Source organism: Leopardus geoffroyi, chromosome B2 (assembly GCF_018350155.1).
Source record: "Leopardus geoffroyi isolate Oge1 chromosome B2, O.geoffroyi_Oge1_pat1.0, whole genome shotgun sequence".
Lineage (NCBI taxonomy): Eukaryota > Metazoa > Chordata > Mammalia > Carnivora > Felidae > Leopardus > Leopardus geoffroyi.
Window position 1 is genome coordinate 133,812,224 of NC_059332.1, and position 17,892 is coordinate 133,830,115.

The following is a 17,892-nucleotide window of genomic DNA, read 5'->3' on the forward strand; positions in this document are numbered from 1 at the left end:
GAGTGACAGATTAAGGACTGACCCCCGAGCATCTCAAAACTGTCCCTATACTCAAGCCTGTGCCATGCATCATTCTAATGGGGACTCGGACACTGCCAGCTTCTCCTGGTAAAACCTGCGTCTGACCCCAACACCTCCCACAGCTGTCTTGGTTTTCATAACAAGCAACAGCTGGGCTAGAGCCTCCAGTAAGCACAAGGCTCTAGAAAGTGTTGAGTTAGAGTGAAACAGGACTCCTTTTAAAATTCTGACTTCTCTCAGCCGCATACAGGCCTCTAGGATGGTCTTGACCCTTGAAGGGGATTCAGACTCCTTTGAGAATCTGATTAAAGCTCTGAACCTTCTCTGTAGGATACTACACATACAAATTATTTGTTCAGTTTCAGGGGAGCCTATTTGTGAAATCCAGGTCAAGAATTTCTTTTCTCGGCTTTTAGGGGATTGGTAAATTGTCCATAGCAAAACTCATAGCAAAGTTCAACTTTAAAGCGTGAAGACCATTTCAATTAATATAATTCAGTGATTCAGTCAAGACGTAATTGCTATTGAAGCCCAGAATTCCCTGACCAAAGGGTGTGTGTGTGTGTGTGTGTGTGTGTGTGTGTGTGTGTTGGAGTATTGGGAAGAAAGACTGGGCATTCTTTTGGCTTCTCAAGAAAATTACCCATACAGGTATTATTAAATCTTAACAGTTCTGTTGACCTTTCCGCTCTTATAAACATTGAAATAGTCAATCCTGAAAGCAGGGATTGCATTAGAAGTCATTTTCAATTCCAGGGTCTTGTAATTATCTTCTGTCTATATTTTCTTGGAGACTGTGGTTCTCCTAGGCAGCCTCCTTTTTATCGTCTGCAATATGAAAACTTGCAAGCCATTGTCAAGGTCCAACTCTAAAGATTCTCCAGCTGGCGTCATAACCGTATTGTTCATCTTCCCCCTTGTGCTTTTGATTGACTGGGGTTCCAAGCCATTATTTCCTAAAACTAAATGTTTCCTAATCTTTTATATCTCTGGTTTGATAGTTATGATAACCCTCCTCCCAAGGGTATAAAACTGGAGCTGATGAATAGAAGCGTGCTCGTCATTAGCCAGTACACAACACAACGCCTTCTCGGAAATTCAGAAACATAATAATGGCAGATTTTGTGTTTTACATGATTACCTTTATGACAGTTCTGTCACTCCACACCGAGCGCAATGTATCCGGGTGGGTTTTTGTCTGACGAGAGTATCCATGGCTCATGACACTGCGTTGAGCTGTATTTCTGATGTGTGCGTTTGGTAGCAGCTAGAAACTGGCGGTGCATGCATTTTGATGTGAAGTCAAAAAAAGGCCTGTTCAGAGGAGTAAAATGCTCGTATGCCCCTCGTTTCCCACGTGTTAATCCAGGATTAAATGATAAATACAGTGTAGCAAACAATGGTCAAGTTCTTGGACTCTGAAGTTCGTCCAACCTGGGTTTGGGTGTTGAATCCATCACTTACCAACCGAATGACTCTTGACAAGTTACTTCATTTCTCTAGGCCTCGTTCTCTGTAAAATGGAATGAAAAATAGTTTCCCAATAGAGTTGTTTTAAGGATGAATTGAGGTGATACAAGTAAAGCCCTCGGCAGAAAGTAGCATCTTCTCTTAGGATAACAATCGTGTCCCATCTCCGTTCTCCCACAAGGACCCTCTCAGGTGTCATTTGGGCTTAAATACAACTGAGTCTCCAGATGCACCAAGGTGTGTATTTATTTGGTATTTCTCCTAGCTCTGCGATACCAGAAAATGAGGACGTGGAGGAGAAGAGGGGAGGTGAAGCTCCTACTACCAGAGTGCTTTGCATGAGAGGGAGATTGCAAGCCTCCGTGACAAACAGCTTTTTGGCAAACGTTAACAGGAGCTCAGTGTGTTTCTGCTGAACTGAGCGGAACAGGCAAGACAAAGAGAAAGACCGGACCCTCTCCACCTGCTTCCTCCCTGGCACCTCGTCCACCGCTCAGCTGTGGCCCTGTGAGGTTGTCACAGGTGAACGGCTCAGATTTGTTCCAAACCAAAAGAGCCTAGGGAGGCAGGCGGGTCTGTCTCTGTCTCCCCTGGGTCCCCGGGGGCCCAGGGATGCCAGGTTCATCTGAGACCAGCGTGGGGATCACCCATCACCTGTCTCTGCAGAATTGGACCAAAGACCCAGAGGAGTCCTGCCAGTACTGGGACAGGCTCTCAGTGGCAAAGGCTGCTGGCCCTGCTGGATTTTTTTCTATCTGCCTCTGAATAGCTTTGAGCCTAAAACCACCTGTCTTATTCCATCTGAAATCCAGTAAATATCTGGAAGAAAACAGCCCCATTTGGAAATCAGCAGTGTGCAGATCTCAGTTTCTTGGAAATTAATACAATTTCAAAATGTGTGTCATAACAAGGCAGAGGTTCTAGAAGAGGAAACATTTATAAGACTCGGTCAGTTTAAATGATGGTAAATAGGCCTTCCGTAAGGTGGTTTGGCAATAGCTAATGCGGCGCGTTTCTTATGGTCTTGTGCCCCCTGGAGGGGCGCGAGGCTGTCTTTAGGACATCTACAGAGATTTTGGCAGCCCGCCTTTCTTCATGGTTCGTCATGAGGAAACTTGTAATAGGTTAAAACATTTGAGAAGGAGATTCTCCGTAATAAGCAGCCCTGCATGGGAGGTCATAGAAAGCAACATTTTAATGATTTAACATTTACTGATGACGAATTGTGGTGTCATTTCATTGGATCCCCAGGTATAAGGTTCCAGTGTAAAATCCATTAGAATCACCTTGTAGGGAGAGCATGCCTGGACTTTTCCACAATACTAAGATTTGGGGATTTAAGGTGCCAAACTAGCAGAAAATACCTAATTCTTTCAAAAACAAACACAGAGGCACCTGGGCGGCTCAGTCAGTTAAGCATCTGACTCTTGGTTTCAGCTCAGGTCACCATCTCACTGTTTGCGGGTTCAAGTCCTGCATTGGGCTCTGTGCTGATAGCGTGGAGTCTGCTTGGGATCCTCTCTCTCTCCCTCTCTCTGCATCTCTCCTGCTCGCTCGCTCTCTCTCTCAAAATAAATAAATAAACAAGTAAAAAACAAAACCAAAACACCTCTTCCTAGCAGAACTATAACCAGCAATATATTCTAATAAGCAGCCAGGACAGTAATTTTCCGGAACATGGGTAACGTGAAGGAATTTTGCAGCATTATTTTCCCACGTCTACTTTTACCCCTTTTTAGCTTGTTTCTTTTTCCTACTACTTTTATTTTCTAAAGAAAGGTGCCCAGATTTCTTGTTTACTTGGCCTTCTGGGCTGCCTCATGTTTGTGCAAATTAGGCTTTTAATATTTATTCATTTTAGAATATTTTTATTATTATAAGACTTGTGGCCAGAGGAAAGGGAAACATGAAGTGTATTGAATTACTTACAGTGGCAGTGGACATTGTTATTGTCATATCATGAACAAAAAAAACATAAAACAATGGGCTGGAGTCAGGACACGTGGGCTTCAACCCGTGCATCCCCAGGAAGCCTGTTGGCATCCTGGGGACCTTTATGTGAGGTGACCACTCGGGTCCGTCCACTTTGAAGGGTCCGGGGCACTGCCCAGCAGGGCACAGGGAAACAGGGTGGGACGCCAGCACTTGAGTCAGCCCCGCTCAGGAACGTATGTCCTCTCTGACCTCATTGGATCTGATATTCCTCATCTCTACCAGGAAAATAGTGATGGGGCGCCTAGGTGGCTCAGTCGGTTGAGCGTCCGACTTCGGCTCAGGTCATGATCTCACAGTTCGTGGGTTCATGCCCCGCCTCAGGGTCTGCACTGACAGCTCAGAGCCTGGAAACTGCTTCAGGTTCTGTCTGTCTCTCTCTCCTCTCTCTCTCTCTCTCTCTGCCCCTCCCCCAATTGTGCATGCTTGCTCTCTATCTCTCTCTTTCTCAAAAATAAATAAGGAAACATTAAAAAAAAAAAAAAGAAAATAGTACTAACATCCCCCAAAACATGGTGAGACAATTAGGCTGGTTTGTTCAATGAAATCTTGTGCTGTAAAGTGCTTACCCCTGGTGCCTAAAATAGAGTGTGCACTGATTATTATGCACCATCCAGACCCACTTGGCTCCAAACAGCACCAAACAGAGAGACTCTGGGGCCAGACTGCTCTGCCACTTACTGGCTGGACCACCTTGGACAAGTTACCTCGTCTCTCTGTGCCTCGGCTTCCTCATCTATAACTCAGTGATAACATTAATAGCAACCAGCCCCATAGGAATATTGTTCAGATTTTTTAAATGCAGGCCAGGAACGATACCACTACTTGGGCACGAACCTAGTGCTTGCTGTGTGTAGGTCACTGAACTTAACATGCTTTATGGGCCTTATCACTTTTTTTAATGTGTATTTATATTTGAGAGAGAGAGAGAGAGTGTGTGTGTGTGTGTGTGTGTGTGTGTGTGTGTGCAAGTGGGGGAGGGGCAGAGAGAGACAGAGACAGAATCGGAAGCTGGCTCCAGGCTCTGAGCTGTCAGAACAGAGCCCGACGTGACACGGAGCTGGAACTCACGAGCTGTGAGATCATGACCTGAGCCACCCAGGCGCCCCACCTTATCACTTTTAACCCTATGGTTGCCCATGAGGTGCTATTCCATGCTTCTCCCCATTTTACAGACCAGAGACTGAGAGCTTTGCCCGCGTTCACACAGTCAGCAGGCAAAGGAGGCAGGGCTCAAACACAGGTCACCCTGATACAGAGTGTGCTTCAGCCCCTGTGCCTGGCCTCTGTTCCCCAGGGAATGGTGTGTGCGGGTCCTAAACACTAAGCCGCTTTCAGGGCGGGTCCAGGCAATAACATTAGGGGAGGCGACCCCCCCATCAAAGCACTGGAAGCTCAGGAAGCCGGGTCCCCAGGCTGACTAGCTTCATTTGCGCCCTCATTTGCAAACCAGATTCTGGGTTGAGTGTAGCTGCACCGTTAAGAGGGCACTGCGTGCGTACTCTGCTTAAAAGTCAAGCACTTTGTAGAACATCTGCTTGAAATTGTGTGCCACTGATTGAAATGGAAAACAAACCCAGCTGCCAAGCAACAGTGGAAAGAGGACAGGAGAAAAGAACTAGTGACAACCAACTAGTTAGCACATCCCGACACATGGTTATGATAAGAGCCCAGTGGAAACAATAACCTACCAAGTAAAATTACTGGGGTCTTTGCCACAAGTTGCTTTCTATTGCGATGGGTAAAATACAAAACTGTTATGGTTCTGTCCAATGGTACAAATCTGTAGACCTGGTTTTCTTTCATGGGAAACGCTTTTTTTTTTTTTTAACGTTTATTTATTTTTGAGTCAGAGAGAGACACAGCATGAGCGGGGGAGGGGCAGACATAGAGGGAGACACAGAATCGGAAGCAGGCTCCAGGCTCTGAGCTGTCAGCCCAGAGCCTGACACGGGGCTCAAACTCGCGGACCGCGAGATCGTGACCTGAGCCGAAGTCGGACGCTTAACCGACTGAGCCACCCAGGCGCCCCTCACAGGAAATGCTTTTAATTTGTTAAGTCTATCACGACACTGTGCCCCAGCGGCATCTGACTGAACAAGCTCCCTGGCCTTTGTCCCCACCCCTCCAAGTGGCGGGAGGAGGGACAGCTTCCTCCCCTCTCCCAGCACCCCTGTCAGGACAGAAGAGGCTCATGCTCGCAGGACTTTGGAAGAAGTTCCAGTCTGGATTTTCTAGGTCAACACAGTTGGCAAGAGGCAGAGTCAGGATTCAAACCCAAGCAGTTTGGAGGCCACCTCACCCTGTCAGCTCTTCTGTTCTTGAAGGTCATCATCTAATCTGATCCGACCACGACTTGGGTGCCTGCCTCAGGATGGACTTCTTTATCCTTTCGCAAAAGTATCCTACATTTTTAGAATCTCTAAAATATTCTCCTCCCCTCCCAAGGTGAACATAACTTAGAGCTCACTGTTAATGTTGCACTTCTGGGCTCAGCCAGACCGTGGATGGGGGTGCTGAGCTAGAGAGAGAGGCTCACTTGAAAAGACCTTGGAGCGGGGGGTGCTCAGGTTGATAGGAGTGATGGCCTCGATTACAGGAATGGTGTTCAAAGCAAACCCACAACACCTCCCTTGACTTCTCAGAAGGAGAGCAGCCTTCCTTAACAGTCTTAGCTTGAGCTGCTATAACAAAAATACCATAGAATGGGTGGCTTCAACAGCAAGCGTTTATTTCCCACAGTTCTGGAGGCTGGGAAGTCCAAGATCAAGACTGTAGCACATCCTGACATACAGACTATCGTCTCCTTATATCCTCCCATAGCTAGCTCTTTCCTCTTCTTAGAAGGACACCAATCCCACTGTGGGGGGCCCCACCCTCATGATCTAATTACTGTCCAAAGGTCCCATCTCCAAATACCATCGCATTAGGACTGCCGCATATGAATTTGGAGGGGACACTAACATCCAGTCCACAGCCTGAGGAACAAAACAGCAGCCGTATTTTCTCTTGCAAAACCATCCTTGACCCAGTTCCTCCATTTCCTTCAGCCCCTACATCTAACTGGTTGTCTCTTCTTCTTCTTCTTAGAAATTACATGAACTCCTTCCCCTCTGCTTTCAGTTCTTATTACTTCCAGCCCCAAACTTCAAAGTCCAGTCATCCTGCTGATCTCACTGTCTCTCCCACATTCTCATCCGCCCTGCACACAAGTATCTGATCATTTCTTCCTGTGCTGAAGAGTTTGATTCCCCATTGCCTGTATGATCAAAGTTCTTCATCCCCAGACTCTTGTCCATCTAGGATCTGATCTTCACTCACTGTATGAATTATCTGCTCCAAACAAACTAGTCGTTCTCTATTCCCTCGATATGCCTCATGGTTCCCACAGTTACCCCTTCAACCAGAAGTGCCCTTAGATCCAAGTGACAATGGCCTCTCCTCCAGCTTCATGCTCTAGGGGACCCTTCTCTGGCCTTACCCTGCTCTGGCTTTACCCTTCCTCCTGAAAAACTGGCAGGACCAAGGGGATGTGCTCACCCCAAACCCAAATCCTGCTGTCTAGTCCATAGTCGGGATACCTGAGACTCAGAATTCCCTGCTCCAATGGCCCAGTGACAGTTTCCATGGCCTGTCTGCATGGGGACCAGGGTTGGGGATAAGTGGACTGAGTTTAGACTTGCAGGCCAGAGTGTTTACATGTGTGCATATGAGGAACCTGGGGAATAAAGAGAGGGGGCACGCCTCATGCCAGGGGCCAAGGGCTGGCTCTCCCATACCACTGCCAAATTGTAGAAGCTGGTGATTATAAAATATGTTTGTCAAGGTAAAAGGATTGAGCCTGTTTTATTTAACAGTTTGTTAGCTTGATTTATAACTGTAGAATAGATAGAACACATTTTATTTAACAGTCTATTAGTTTGACTTATGACTTTAAAATATTAAGACATGAGGTAGTAGATTTCATTTGTATTTCTGTACCAGGATTCAGAAATGTTAGGGACTCCCATTCCCTCTACTTCAATTTCTACTGGTCAAAAATTTACAGTCTTTTAAGTTACAGGTCAATTCTCACATTTACCGTAAAGTCTTTGCTGACTACCCTGGCTGAAATGTATTTTTCCCATTGCTTCCTTCATTCACAAAACAGTTTCAGTGACTTGTTAGGCACTAGGCACTACGTTTGGGACGAAAAATATAGGTATGAGTAACAGTCCCTTTTCCCCCACAGAGTTTACTTACTACAAAAGAGTCACAGAGGTAAACCATGCACAGTTTATCGGCACCTTCTATTGGCATTACGTCCAACTGTATTTCAAATATGGTGCTTCCCGCAATCTTCCTAAAATCCCAATTCAAGGCTCCATGACTTTGAATCTAGACTATGCCACTGCTCTTGACCTGCTTATGATCCTACCAGCTGTCCTAAGAACCTTCTTCCCTGATTAAAACCCTCCAATGCCTTTCTGCTGCAATTAAAATAAAATCCAAACCCCTATCTGGCCCCCAATGGCGTCTCCTACATCTTTCCCTTTCGTCCTCTACTCGAGTGACTTCTGAAGCCTTCCTCGCTTCTTTCCATCTCTCAAACATCTTGTTCCAGTCTCAGGGAACTTTCAATTTGCTGTCCCCTCTACCGGAAACTTCTCCCTCTAGATCTTCAGAAAGCCTCTTTTTTTTTGGCATCGCTTATCTGTTCATGTTACCTTCCTGGAGAGACTTACCCCAACTTCCCTAATGGAAGCACCTCCAAGTCCCTTACCATACCATTATTCTATGTTATTTGCCTTAATTTGTTTATGCTTACTGTCTGTTTCTCCGTCTAGAATTGGATTCCATGAGAACAAAGACTCTTTTGCCCATAACTGCCTCCCTGGTGCACACAACACCGTCTGGCATGTAGTTGGCACTCTGTAAATTTTTGTTAAATGAATAAATGATTGAAAGAAAGCGTGATACATACAGGGTGCCATAGAAGTCACGGGAAGAAACTAATTTTACCTGGGGCATGGTTTCGACTGCAGTTTAGCCTTGGGAAAGTGGGATGGTGGGTAATGCGGGGGCACGGACAGGGGTGACGATGCATTCGGTCATGCTAATGACTTTAAACTTTAATCTGAAATCCAGCAGGAGCCATTGAAGTGTTTGAGCAGAAGCGTATGATCAGATCTGCATCTTAGAAATGACTTGGGGCAGGCGGGGAAGGGACTAGAGAAGGCAAAGCTGAAGGTAGTGATTTAACCTGAGGTAAAGCTAACTGTATAGAAAAAGGAAGTGGATTCCCATGGGGAAAGTAAGTAGAGCTTTAGGCAGCAAATCTACGCATGAGGCTCTCCCCAGGTGTAGTGGGGGTGAAAAATAGGGTCAAGAGGACAGCTGCTTGGGGGAATGAAGGAGGTGGAGATGTTTCTGGTGGCTGCTGGGTTTCCATTAGATACAACCTTTCTCAACCTGGATTCCTAGAGACAATCAAGCTCTAATATCCAGAGGCATCTGTTGTATGTAGTGAATTAACTTCCCTCCTGAGCATCTGGAATGGTCCTAGATATGGGCCACTGGTGGAAGAATTGAGAAAACAGTCACTCAAGTCATTTCCTGTGTAGTGTAAGTCAGATGAGGATTCCTGATGAGAGTTGAGTAGATGGTGATATCTTTGGGGAATACAGAGGCAGAAGCATATTTGGGGGAAAGATAATGAGTTCAGTTATCATCATACTGAGTTTGAGGAAAGAAATGAGTGGTGAACTGTGAAAAAGAAAGAGAAATCCACATATAAGGGTTAGCTGACACCAAGAGAATAAAAGTGGTTGCCCAGGAAAAGGATAAGCAAAGGAAAGAGGGCAGAACCCCGGGAAGCTTCGTTATTTAAGGCTTACTTTAAATCTGCAGGTTACGGGGCGCCTGGGTGGTTCAGTCAGTTGAGCATCTGACTTTGGCTCAAGTCATGATCTTGCAGTTTGCGAGTTCAAACCTCATATCGGGCTTTGTGCTGACAGCTCAGAGCCTGGAGCCCACTCTGTGTCTCCTTCTCCCTCTGCCCCTCCCAACTCTCTCTCTCTCTCTCTCTCTCAAAAAATGAGTAAACATTAAAAAAAAATTAAAGCTGCAAATTAAAGAGTTGGCTAAATCAAAGGATCCCAGGAGGAAGACCTAGAAGAAGACAGAAACTTGTAGACAAACAGTACAGAATGGTGCGTGGTGTTAGGAAAGTCAAAGGAGTTTCAAGAAGAAAGAGACAGTCGATAGTGGCAACCATAACAAAGGTGAAATAGGAAATGTATGGAAACATACATGTGGGTTTGGCAATATGGAGTTCACATCATCTAATGCTGAGAAATCACCCCAGGAAGTTACTTCTCATTGTGAAGTCACTTGTGCTTATTTTTATTATTATTAATTATTTATTACTATCATTACTACTAGCAGTAGTCGTGATCATGGTAGTTTCAATGGTTGGATGAGGAAAGCAAGATTGAATTACCCTAATGATGTTAGAAGTGATTTTTCAAAGTCTCTGAAGGTATCATTAAAAGATAGATTATGATGGATCCTTTGCTCATCAGAGCTACAGCAATCCATTCGGTGAGCTAGCTTCTTAAAAGTGGCCAATAGATCCTACATCCAATAAATGATTCCTGTGTAGTTCACCATTAAAACAAAATCCATCTTTTTTTTTTCCCCAGTGATGTGAATTTAATTTATTCTCATTTATTAAAGCTACTTTCTGGGACTTGAAAATGCTTTCTAAATGTTCATTCCACTTTCACATTCACAATCCATTTCATTCAACACGCCTTACTGCAGATTGAATTGCTAGCTAAATTCGAAAGAGATCAATAAACAGCAGCAAAACTACAGGAGGTCATTTAATTTTCTTTTCTTTTTTTTTTTTTTTTTTTTTTTTTATTAACAGACCCAATAAATCTGAGCCTATTTTCTTCAAATACATCAGCTGGAAATAAAAAATTGCTTTGGGGCAATTTATGAGGTTAAATCTAAAAATAAAATTTTACTTTCATTTGCGGCTACATTAACATGACAAAGCTTCAACAGAGCTTGCTTAGTGCTGAATTGATGTCCCCCATTTACACAAATATCTTGTGTATAGGGGCATATGACTAAGCGACTAGGTTTGAAATAGAAGACAGTCACACTGAAAATGCAGTCAATAGGAAGAAGCTCTCTGTGTTTAAAGGTTTTCGGCCCTGTTAAAATTCTGATTTTTTGGCAAAAATTTTACAGGATTGTTTCGTTGTTGAAAATTACCCGGGTCCCCTAAAATTCACCAAGCCTGCTGAAGGCAGGAGGAGGGAAATTTTACCCCCCAGGACTGGTTTTACTTGAGTTCATCTAGATAGACATGGGGTGATTTTGCTTTGGCTACAACCTGGAACACCATTTTCCCTTTGGTGAGCTGCAAGGGGCTGTGAGCAGTGATTAATTGGCTAATTAGAATTTCAAAGAGCAGTGATAACAGTGGTGTACAGAAGAAAGGGACCGGAGAAGTTCAAGTGCATCAAAGCACTTTGCAGTGTTCCTCTCTCCAAGTCAGCCTTTCCCTCCCCTTCTCCCTGCTACCCTGCCCCCATCCCCTCTGCCCTCTGGCTCTAAACCCACCTCTCCTCTCATTCTCACTCACCCTCCCTACCTTTGGTTTTTCTTTCTTTATCTACTTTTTCAGCCTCTTTTTTTTTATAGCTTTCTTCACCACCCACAAAACCAAACTGAAAAATATGAGTCCTTTCCTTTATAAAGTTGTATTTTCCAGTGGAGCTTTTTTTTTTCCTTACCCCCCAACCTTTAGTGGCTCTTATTTGTGTGGGGCACCTAGATTTTGTTTTACCTCCTCTGCATCCGTGGGCCACAATATTAAATGGATTCTCAGGCTTCTGGGACCCTTAAGGAGCTTAGGAATAGTGAATTTGGTGGATAAATCAACAGTTCGGATATTTCCCCAGAAACTACTTCACAATTTTTCCTTCATGCCCAAATCAAGAACCAAGAATCAGGCAAGTGAATCAAACTCTTCTTTAATTGGAGAATGTGCCAGCACCGAGCCCACCCCGTGGGATTTGTCTCCCTGCATTACTTAGAAAGGAAGGGCACTGGAAAGCAAAATGGGCCAGCATCCTCAGAAAGAGACACCAAAAGCATTTAAACTCAGTGCGCTTCAACTCGCTTTGGACGGCAGTGAGGCTGAGATCTGGAACCAAGTGGCACTAAACAAGCCTTTTTTTTTTTTTTTTTTAAGTATCGTTGACCTACAGTGTTACATTAGTTTCAAGTGCACAACATAGTGATTTCATAAGTTTAGCCATTGTGCTACGCTCACCCCAAGTGCAGCGCCCGTCTGTCACCAGACGATGCTCTTACGATTCCATTGACCATATTCCCTCTGCTGTACCTTTGATTCCCATGACTTATTCGTTCCATAACTGGAAGCCTGCATCACCCACACCTCTACACCTCTTCACCCATTTTGCCTTTCCTCTCTGGGGGCCATCAGTTTGTTCTCTGTGTTTATGGGTCCGTTTCTGCTTTTTGTGTGCTTATTCATTTGTGTTTTAGATTCCACGTATAAGTGAAATCATGCGGTATTTGTCTTTGTCTGGCTTATGTCACTTAGCATAATACCCTATAGGTCCATCCACGTTGTTGCAAAAGGCAAGATCTCATTCCTTTTTATGGCTGGGTAATATTCCTTTGCGTGTATACACCACTTCTTCTTTACCCATTCATCTATTGATGGACATCTAAGTTGCTTCCCTATCTTGGCTATTGTAAATAATGCTGCAATCAACAGAGGGATAAACATGTATCTTTTCAAATTAGTGCTTTTTTTTCTTTTCCTGTGGGTAAATGTGGTATTTCTGTTTTTTGAAGAACGTCCGTACAATTTTCCACAATGGCGGCACCAATTTACATTCCCACCAAAGAGTGCACGAGGGTCCCTTTTTCTTCACATCCTTGCCAACCCTTGTTGTCTCTTATGTTTTTATTTTAGCCACTCTTACAGGTGTGAGGTTTGATTTACATCTCCCTGATGATTAGTGATGTCGAGCATCTTTTCATGTGTCCGTTGGCTATCTGTATATCTTGTTTGGAAAAATATCTCTTCAGTTCCTCTGCCCACTTTTTCATTGGATTATTTGGGGTTTTTTTTTTGTTTTTTTTTTTTTTTTTTGGTGTTGAGTTGTATAAACTCTATGTATTTTGGACATTAACCCTTTATCACATATGTAATTTGTAAATCTATTCAGTAGGCTGCCATATTCATTTTATTGGTTTCCTTTGCTATGCAAAAGCTGACTTCTTGAAAGATTCACAACTGGTTTATCAAGTTAAAACCCATACCATTATAATTATGACTACATACATGGTAATACATTTTCCCCCACATAGGAAAGGAAGCAAAAAGAATATAAAATCAGGGAGGGAGGCAAACCATAAGAGACTCTTAAATGGAGAGAACAAACTGAGGATTGCTGGAGGGGTTGTGGGTGGGGGGATGAGCTAAATGGGCCAGGGGCATTAAGGAGGACACTTGTTGGGATGAGCACTGGGTGTTGTATGTAAGCGATGAATCACTAGATTCCGTTCCTGAGATCATTATTTCACTATATGTTAACTAACTTGGATTTAAATTAAAGAAATAGTAAACAATAAATAAATAAATAAATAAATAAATAAATAAATAAAAATAAATTAGTTAATTGAATGTAATTAAAAATAAATAAATAAAAGCAAAGACCAAGAGAACCAGGCAGACTGAATTTGAATGCCAGTTTTGCTACTGACTAAATGGGGGCATAACAGTGATCCCCTTGGGACTGTTATTAGGATTACACAAATTAATATTTATAAAGCTCTTAGAATAGTGCTTTCAATGTCAAAGTGCTGTGTTAATAAAAATTTAGCATTTCTGATTATGCTGGAGAAGTGCCTCTCTTTGTCTGAAAAGATGCAGTTCTGTTCGTTGTTGCTCATAAGCAAAAACTGAGTTCAAACAAAGGGGCTTCAGGTGACAAGGGGCGGAAGTGACCATATAATGGAGACCATCAGAATCCATCAATTATTGGTCTTTAAACTATTTTGCTTCCCTGCCTCCTAAAAAAATGTTTGCTCATGTAACTCACACCGTTTAAATTTGATATCTGAAATTGTATTATAACTTTAAGTAAATTTATTTTTGTTATTAGGAGGTAGAAAACATGAAATGAGATAAGATGAGAATTGACTGTAATTGTAAAAAACATCTCATGATTTGATTTGAAAAAATAGACTTTACCTGCCTTATTAAATAAAGCATTACAAATCTGAAAAAAAATTACATAAAATGTTGATGTGTGGATTTATCAAATATATCACCAAAATTTTTGGTAGACCCACAGAAACATTCCAGTTGCATTTGAAAAGATCGGCTTCAATAACCTATGCTGCTTTGGCTGTTTTAAACTGAGAGCATCCATCCCTACGTGACCTAAAATATTACTTTACCGGCACTAAGACTTCACAAAATTGTGTATAAGACAGGGAAAGCTAATAAGCCTTATGTGTTTAAGTTGCCTTAATAAATCAGTAAAAGAGCCTTCTTCAAACCATTGTTTCTCTTTATTTCTTTGTTTAGCTCTCCACAAAATGTTTACAGGCCTGGGCAATATACCGTAGTAAGATTTGGGACAAGTGATGGATACGTTTTTATTCTTTCTAAACTCATAGGAACAGTTTTTACTAAAATCTTTTCTAAACACATAGGAACCAAGCCCTCTCAAATAAATCATCTTCAGAAAAAAAATATATCTGGAAGTTGAGGATACAGAAACTGATTCCTTTCAAAAAGTTGGGCTCGTGGGGCGCCTGGGTGGCGCAGTCGGTTAAGCGTCCGACTTCAGCCAGGTCACGATCTCGCGGTCCGTGAGTTCGAGCCCCGCGTCGGGCTCTGGGCTGATGGCTCAGAGCCTGGAGCCTGTTTCCGATTCTGTGTCTCCCTCTCTCTCTGCCCCTCCCCCGTTCATGCTCTGTCTCTCCCCATCTCAAAAATAAATAAAACATTAAAAAAAAATTTTTTTAAAAAAATAAAAAAACAAAAAGTTGGGCTCGTGTAGGGGCGCCTGGGTGGTTCAGTCTGTTAAGCGTCCAACTCTTGATTTCAGCTCAGGTCAGATCTCACAGTTTAGTGGGTTCGAGCCTGTAGTGGGCTCTGCGCACCGACCTCGTGGAGCCTGCTTGGGATTCTCCCTCTCTCTCTGCCCCTCCCTGACTCGCGTTTTCAATGACTCTCTCACATTAAATAAATAAATAAACTTGAAAAGGTTGAGCGTGGGTAGGAGATTGACCAGCTTCTCTCTTCCTCTGGGGAGTTGGAGGGAAGGAGGGATGCTCTTTATTCCCCAAGGACTACTGAGGGTTGGTGGTTAGGGGAAGCAAGCAGGAAGAAATATCATGGTTACATGCTACATGTTAGTATGATAGAAGAACAAACCAGAAGATGAGCAGAGCAAGAGGTGCTGTTGGTTCTGGGTGGAGACAAGACCTATGATTGTTTTGAGCATGAACAGGTTATTTTCAGTGCAATTTCTTCTACCCACCCCATGCCTCACTCACCACTTAAAATTTGTTCCAAGTCTCAATACACCAAGATGATTGGTAGAGTTACACTGACAAAAGTGACTTTATGAAGGCTATATATTTAGATTTTTCACAAATACAGTTTCTTACCATTTGTCCTTTAGATATAAAGGTTGAATTGCTAAATAACAACCCAACGAGGTGGTTACTGCCTTTCTGGTCTTTCTCAAATAAAGAAATAAAGAAATAAATAACAGATCTTTATAAATATTCAGAAGCTTTGGCTATATCAAAGTGACCAGTAGAACATTGCAAATGAGAAGCAGAAAATATTTGCAAGACAATTGGCATTTCATTTTTAGAGAAAGCTATTTTCTGGCAGTAATAGTTTAGCATTTTTGCTTTCATTTTATTTAAAAGTAGACCCAATGGAGAAACTGTAGTTGAGAAGAAAAGGCAGTATGAAAAGGAACCCTGTCCCCCCCACCCCCCTCTCATCTCCATACATAATGTATGCTTGTGGGAGAGCTCTCTGGGAGAACAAACAGGCAATTGATAGCAATGACTGTTCTCTGTTTGTTCCCGCGATAAAAGGAGACTGGGCTCAACATCAGATTTTTATTTTGTATTAAGGAACTTAAAGGAAAATTGGCTTATTTGATGTCTTATTAGGTCTTAAGCAGTTAACAGGTTTATAAGCATCTATTTTATTGTAGTGTAACCAGTAGATAGTGAATTGATTTCTTTAATTGTAGTAAATTCAGATATTTATTCTCAACCCTGAAATTTTCTAATTCTACAGTTGCTTTTGCCTGAGGTAAAAATAAATGTGACAATCACAAATGGAGTGAGGAGGTAATTTATGCCTACATATACATTTAATCAATCAGTCAGAATGCTCATTACATATGTGCATTTATATCTACTTTTATCTGTTAAAATGCTTTAGGCTGCTGGTAACAGAAAAAACATATCTGACATTGCAAGAAGATGCAAAATGGTGGTGCCTCCAGGGCTGGACGCTTCCATGGCTCCACTGTGTCTTCAAAAGTATAGCTTCTTTCTTTCTTTCTTTCTTTCTTTCTTTCTTTCTTTCTTTCTTCTTTCTTTCTTTCTTTCTTTCTTTCTTTCTTTCTTTTTCTCTTTCTCTTTCTTTTTCTTTTTTCCTTTTTCTTTCTCTTTCTTTTTCTTTCTTTCTCTTTCTTTCTTTCTTCTTTCATGCCTTCTTGGGCATGTTGGCTGTATACCCGCTTTTTTACGGTTGCAAAATGATTATCATAGGTACAGGTGTTTCATCCAGGACAAAACCTGATGTCCAGTGGTAGAGAAGACTATCTCTTCTTCCCATGTCTTTGTTTTTTTTTTTAAGAGCCAGGAAACCTTCCTCAGAAGTCTTGTGTCAGGCCTCAAGTCTCATTAGCAAGGATTGGGTCATATGCCTCTGCCTGAAACAGTCACAACCAAAGAGGGTAAGACTACTCTGATGGGTTTAAGAGAGTTCAGATTAACTTCTAAATTCCTGGGAGGAATGTAAGCCCAGCAAAATTCTGGATTAGTGGGCAGGGAAGTTTGGAGTGGGGGTGGTCTGAGGTGGCAGCTTGCTGTTGAGGAGGAAATAGTACTGAACATATATTACCATATGTATAAATCAATGAAGTCTGAATTATTAGTTTGGAAATGTTCATTGTAGTCCTAGGCATCCTAGCGTTTAAAGTGGAAAAACTAAGGGCACCTGGGTGGCTCGGTCAGTTGAGCGTCCGATTGCAGTTCAAGTCATGATCTCACGGTTCGCGAGTTCAAGCCCCACGTCGGGCTGTGCACTGACAGCTCAGAGCCTAGAGCCTGCTTCCAATTCTGTGTCTCCCTCTCTCTCTCTGCCCCTCCCCCACTCACATTCAGTCTCTCTCTCTCTCTCAAAAATGAATAAACATTTTTTAAAATCTTTAAAATGAAAAACCTATAATCCAGACACTATTTTGTTTTATCTTCTTACTAACTGTCAGGAAAATTTTATGGACAAAGTTGTTTTGGGTCTCTTATTTCCATTCCAACGTGAGTTCCTTGAGCGTGGAGATTGTATTTGTCTTGTTCACGGATATATCTCCGACATCGAGAGCAGTGTAATCAGCACGTGGTAGGCACTCGGGAAATATTTGTTGAACAAAATGATGAACGTTACCAGGAAGATACTGTAATCCCTATCCAGTCACAGTGTTGGAAATCACGGTTTAGAAATTATAGGTTTTAATACTGCAAATCAAAAATGTAAAGCCCTCCATCCTTTTTCATACGTGTGGCTCAGTTCCACCTGCCGAAATGGGAGAATAGCATGAGAGTTATTGTCCACCTTTCCATTGATGTGCTTCTGTGACAATGGTGCATAGAGAAGAGGTTTTGTTGGGCTACACTCCAGCAGAATCTAGGGATGGAAGAACACAACCAGAGCAACACACCTCTAAGCACTAGAGCAACATAAAAAGGCAGAGCAGTTACCCAAGCATTGGACCAAGACTGGCAGAAATAAAACAGAATAAGGACAAGTGCAAGAAACATCACATCCCAAGCTAGTACAGACTGGTTTGAAAACTATAAGATGATTCACTCTCTAAACTTTAAACGTACAAATCGTGATGCGCCTGCAAATCATGTCATGAATCATTGAAGATATGGGAAAGGTACCTACTCTAGCAGAGTTTTTGATATGTACTATATCCATTTCTTTTAGAATTGTAAACATAAATCTAGGAGTGCCTGGGTGGCTCAGTGGATTGCGCATCAACTTTTGATTTCGGCTCAGGTCATGATCTCACCGTTCATGAGTTTGAGCCCCATATTGGGCTC

The 17,892-nt window shown here is 42.6% G+C and overlaps 1 protein-coding gene across 4 annotated transcripts in view; it reads left to right on the forward strand.

Moving 5' to 3' along the window:
- Nucleotides 1-17,892, forward strand: part of SASH1 (SAM and SH3 domain containing 1) — a 335,608-nt gene that overhangs the window by 17,656 nt on the left and 300,060 nt on the right. The window lies entirely within an intron of this gene.